Below are 5865 nucleotides of genomic sequence, written 5' to 3'. Positions count from 1 at the left end.
AGGCCTGGGGCCCCAGGACCCAGACAGGCCCGCCCGTCGTCAGGGTGGGAGGGGAGACTGAACACCTTCCAGAGACCTCTTAGAGGTCTCCCAGGTAGGGATTCCCAGGGAGGGAATGTAATAGCTTCTGGAGTGTGAATGTGTGAGTGAATGTGCAGTCCGACCTGGCTTGCTCAAGCGGACTGATTCTGTGGCTCCACGGGTGGGCACCCTCAAGGTCCCCAGAAGCCTGTGGAGTCTGAGTGGGCCTGTCTGCGATTCCATGGTGAACGGCATACAGTCTATGGCGGCATCGGAACAGTTTCCGAGTCACAATGCTGAGTTTGTTACAGCTAAGCCTCACCCAAGCTCTTCGGGACATGGCCAGACGGGCATCTGATTGGTCTCCTCACCCCAGGAGGCAACCCCCCCTTGACTGTCTCTGCGCCACCGCACACGGGGACATCACCATGGGGTCAGGGCAGAGTAAACCTACAGTTCTAGAGACCATGATCACAAATTTCAAGAAGGGGTTTTCGGGAGACTATGGAGTCAGGATGAACCCCAGCAAGTTGAGAACCCCATGTGAATTGAAATGGCTCACCTTTGATGTCAGGTGGGCTTCAGAAGGGACATTGGATGTCCCAGCGATTAGTCGAGCAGGAGAACCAGGACACCCTGACCAGTTTCCATATGTTGACTCCTGGCTAGGAATTCCTCAGACCCTTCCCCCCTGGGTGCAATTTGCTTGCATCAGGCATGGACAGGCCAGGGTCTTAATCGCCTCATCTAAGCGACCTAAAGGAAATCAGCAAAAGCCCTGGTCTCCACAAATCCTAGCCAGAGATCCCGAGGATGAACCAACCCTGCCCCCACCGTAAGTATCCACGAGACCGCCTACACCTGGCCCTTCAGCTCTAGACACTCCACCACCATTGGTTTCACCGGCGCCCCAATGCCCAGAGGATCCATTGCCACCCCCAGGCCCAGAGGATCCACTTTCTCCAGGACCAGCAGCCAGGCTGCCCCCTAGGCCGGGCACAAGCGCCCTCCAAATGCCGGTACGAGAGACTCGGGAACCCGAGAGGCATGATGAAGATGGGACGGTCCAACCCGGCCATTCCATGATGTATTATCAGCCCTTCTCCACCACTGACCTCAACTGGAAACATAACACCCCATCCTACTCTGAGAAACCACAGGCTATGGTAGACCTCATAGAATCCCTCTTCCAGACTCATCGGCCGACCTGGGAAGACTGCCAAGTTACTCCGCACCCTGTTTAACTCAGAAGAGAGGAAAGGAGAATAATGAAAGGTGCACAGCAGTCCCTGGAAGAGCATGCACCAGCGGGAGTCATCGACCCTGCTGCCTGGGCTAATACGGCCGCACCCGAAGAGCACCCAGCATGGGACAGGCCCACATCCACCGGTACCAGGAGGCCCTCCTCTGGGGAACCTGGGCAGGAGCTAAGAAACCCATGAACATGACTAGGGTATCCTCGGTCACTCAACAACCAGGGGAGTCCCCGGGGACTACTACGAAAGACTATGTGAAGCCTACAGGGTATACACTCCATTTGACCCAAGGCACAGGAAAGCCAACAGATGGTAAACACCACCTTTGTGGCTGAGGCCACCCCAGACATCAGAAGAAAACTTCAGAAACTAGAGGGTTTTGCCAGGATGAACATCACCCAACTAATAGAGATTGCCAATAAGGTCTACATGAACACGGACGTCACAGCCAAATGGGAAGCCGACAAAAAGATGAAAAAGAAAGTCAGCCTCCTTGCCACCACCCTGAAAGAAAAGGCCAACACAAAGATAGGGAGACCCCAACCACCGAAAGGGGGGAAGCCCAGAACCCCCTTGGCAAGGGATCAATATGCCTACTGTAAAGAGAAAGGGCATTGGAGAAACGAATGTCCCAACCGGGGAAAGGCTCAGAAGCCCAGCCGCTGCAAGGAAGAACCCGAGAGGAGGACCTCATAGGCCTTGCGGGAATGGACTCAGACTGAGGGGGCCCGGGCTCTTTCCTCCTTGGCCCCCACGAGCCCATGGTCAGAATGAAGGTGGGGCCAGCCAGTGACTTTATGGTTGATACTGGGGCCCAGCACTCTTGTCACCTCCCCAGTGACACCTTTCAGCAAAAGGACTGTGACCATCCTCGGGGCCACCGGGACGCGGGCGATACAACAGCCCTTTTGCCAGGCTCGCCAGTGTGAACTCAGGGGCTCTCATCTGCGTGATTTCCCTCAGCTTGGGATTCGGACTCTACACTGTTGCGCTTCCTGACTGGACGTTCCCCCAGAGGCTTGCTATTGTCATTGCTTATTGGATGACCCTAGGTGTACTACTGCACTTAACTTGTCCACGGGTTTCATCTGCTGACGTGTTAGCCTCGATGGCTCCCTCTACCTAAGGTCACAGATCCCACTCTTACTGGCTCTCTGCTGTCTACTACTGAGTGCATTTCACCATGGTTTCCCTGGCCCCAGTCAGTCCCGGTCTTCTGCTGCCTGGTGTGCGGTTCCTCCTCACTGCCACTAGCTTGCCCGGCCCGGTAAGGGGGGCAAACTCTCGTATCACTGTTACTGGCAAATGGCGTTTCCATCTTACCCCCTCAATCCCACACCAGCGCCCCCACTGACTTCTTCCACCTGGGGTGGGCACACGCCAAAGGTTGACCTCCATCCTGATGGATGCCAGCTTTATACCTCCTGGGAACCTCACAGACGGTGTTCCTACCATGGCCCTCACTCAGGTTACCGGCTGGTAGATATCTACATCTGTGGGGCCCTACGCCTCAGCAGTCCAACACCTGCCCTCAGTTCTGCTCGCAAGCCTGGGGATGTGGGTTGTGGTTAGCGACTTGGCCGGGAATGGAACGATGGTCCACTGGGTGGCACCTCAAACAGCAGAGTGACACCGGTTTCCTTGTCACGCAACGCCACCCCATCCTCTTGCCCTAACAATCACTGTATACCACTCACCCTCTCAGTCTTAGAACCCAGTGCCACCTCATGGGCTAAGGAATCATTCTCCTGCTGGGCCAGTATCACCCTATGGGGACCGACCCCATGGCCAAGTTTATGATTAAGTCCATGTTCACTCCAAGCCTTACAGTCAACCCCCAGAGTCAGACAGAAAATAACTCGCCCTGGCACATCCCCGGGTCCCCCATCCACACGCAGCAAGCATCTATAGTGCAACTGTTAGGTATGATTAACACCTCCTGCCAAGCGCTTAACCACTCGAATCCACCCCTAGCGTCCGACTGCTGGATCTGTATGAAGCCCGGTCCCGTCCAATACCCAGGTGTCCTCCTCAACCAGTCCACCGTGTCACCTCCCCCCTCGGCTCCGGGGACCTCAGACTATCCCTTTCTGGCTCCGGTACCACTGTATGGTGACTCTTCCTCTCCCATCACGGGCCACAGTCGGGTCTGTGCGCCTAACAACACTTTTCTGGCCTGTGATCAAGGTGTGTACATCTGCGTCACCCCGCGCGATCACTCATGCACGATTGTCAGTCTCTTACCTGATCTTTCAGTCCTCCCCAGGAGCGATGCCCCACTCATATGGAGACCCCCTAGCTGCCCGCGACGCTCTCCCGTGGCCATCCCCTTATCGTGAGCCTGCTGGCCGCATCAGGTGTTGCCCTCGGCGCCCCTGGCATCGGGATGTGTCAGGTTCAGTACCAGGGGCTAACTCAACAACTCACGGCGGATTTTTCCGCCCTCACTCCGTCGGCCCTGGCCCTGCAGCGCCAACTTGATTCACTGGCCTCAGCGGTCCTCCAAATCAGGTGTGGGCTCGACTTGCTCACAGCCATGCAAGGGGGGCTCTGCCTCTTCTTACAGGAGGAATGGTTGTTTCTATGCTAATGAGTCGGGGGTGATCCAAGAAACTCTGACCCAATTACAGGAACGAGTACATTGCCGGTGGGAAACACTCCAGTGGACGACTTGGTGGGATACCCTCTCACAATGGTTCCCTTGGTTCACCCCCCTTGTCGGCCCCCTCCTATTGCTTCTCCTCATAGTAGCATTTGGTCCTTGCATTCTTAATGCCCTTACTAGGTTTATCACTACTCAAATTGCTAAAACCAGACTCCAGTTACTCCTTACTCACTATCGTCCCTTAGAGAATGAAAATGATGCCCTCTAAACTAGGTGTTTAAAGGGGCATCAAGGGGGGACTGATAAGGAAAATCTGTGTCCTAAGATGGCCCACCAAGCCAGCGAGAGAGTCGCAGCCCCTGCCCCAGGGCTCTTCCAGGTTCCTTTCCCTGCCCCACTTCCCGCACGCGCCAGAAGTGCCAAATATGCAGAAGTAGAAGTGTATAAATTGCCCCCTTTGTTTGTGCTCGGGGCTCAGGCCTTTGGAGACCACTCTCCTCTGAGCCTGCCAGCGTTAAATAAACCTCCTTGCCCCCAAGATCTCCGGGTGACGCTCGGTTCTTCCGTCGGGCGATCCAGTCCAGGTTCCGTAACAGGACAGGACAGTGGGTGAACCTTCCCAGTGTCTTAGCCTGAGGGGTGGCCGGAACAGAAGAGCTCCCAGTGGGTGGCGTAGACAGTAGGCATTTATTTCTCAGGGCTCTGGGGGCCGGGAGCCTGAGATCGCATGCCAGCATGACCGTGCTCTGGTGAGGACCAGGTTCCAGCCTCCCTGCAGGCCAACCCTGGCCCTCTTGTGCATCCCTGGCCCTCTTGTGCATCCCCGGCCCTCCCGCATCCCCGGCCCTCCCGTGCATCCCCGCCCCCCGGTGCATCCCAGCAGGGATGCCTGCCAGCACCCCAGTGATTGAGGACCAGGTGTGGCCAATAATTCCTGGTTCTTTCTGCACACGCCTGGCAGCTCCTTGCAGAGCCTGATGAGGGACGTGCCCCCCGTTGAGAATCCCAAGCTTCCCACCCCTGGTTGGCCGTGTTCCTTAAGGCCAGGGCGGACGTCTACTCCCCTGGCTGTTAGAACAGCGTGTCTGGGCCCTCCTGGGTTCCGGCCCTCCTGACACCATGCACGTTGTTTTGTAAACGTCAGCAGTGGGTGTGGTGTGTACTGACTCCAGGGACTGGGGGGCTCTCCGTGCGCCGCGTCTGGCTTTGCGGTGGCTTTGTGCTTATTTCAGAGAATAGCAGGACACCTTTGTGGCTTGAGTGTGAAAAGCACTCAAGGCAGCTCACACAGAGAGCAGAAGCGGCATGGGGGGCCTCGGGCGTAACGGCCGGATCTGGTGCCCACGGTGAGCGGAGGCTTGTGGCTGAGTTGCCGCCGCTCTGGCCCACGGAGGTGTGTGTGGCAGGGGCACACGGGGACGGGACTCAGGCCTGTGCCGTCTGGAAAAACCAGGTTTGACCTGAGACTGGACTGTTGTGAGCTGTGTCCTGGGTCTCGCAGAGCTCCAGCTTCTCCCCTGTGAGCAGTGATGGCAGTAATTCTTCACGGGTGGTTGTGGTAGTGACGGGGCAATGGGTGTGACTCGTTCCCGAGTGCTCGGGACAGACCAGCCCCACACCTCGTGGGGCAAGGCGACAAGCACCTGGCTCTGCTCGTGGCTCCTCTGGGACGGGAATTTGCGCAGGGGATGACCTCGTCCAAGGCTGGGCTCCGGGGCACCCACAGTCTGCGCCTAGGTGCTGGGCTGCCTCGTGGCGTGGTGGCCTCTTTCCCGGTCGCTCCGGGCTCCAGGAGGGGAAGCAGTCCAGCCTCTGAGCCACAGTGACACTGAGGCCGTGGTCTGTTGGCTGAGGCTGTAACAAGCCCACCCAGATTCAGGTGAGCTGTGTGCGCTGAGGCCCGTAGCCCGACCTTCTGGACTCTGTGCTGACATCAGGTGTGGGCTGGGATGGTACCTCTGGGACCAGGCCCTCCCGTCCACC

The sequence above is a fragment of the Phoca vitulina genome, unplaced genomic scaffold (assembly GCF_004348235.1).
Source record: "Phoca vitulina isolate PV1807 unplaced genomic scaffold, GSC_HSeal_1.0 scaffold42, whole genome shotgun sequence".
Taxonomy (NCBI): Eukaryota; Metazoa; Chordata; class Mammalia; order Carnivora; family Phocidae; genus Phoca; species Phoca vitulina.
Note: the sequence above shows the minus strand (reverse complement) of the source record.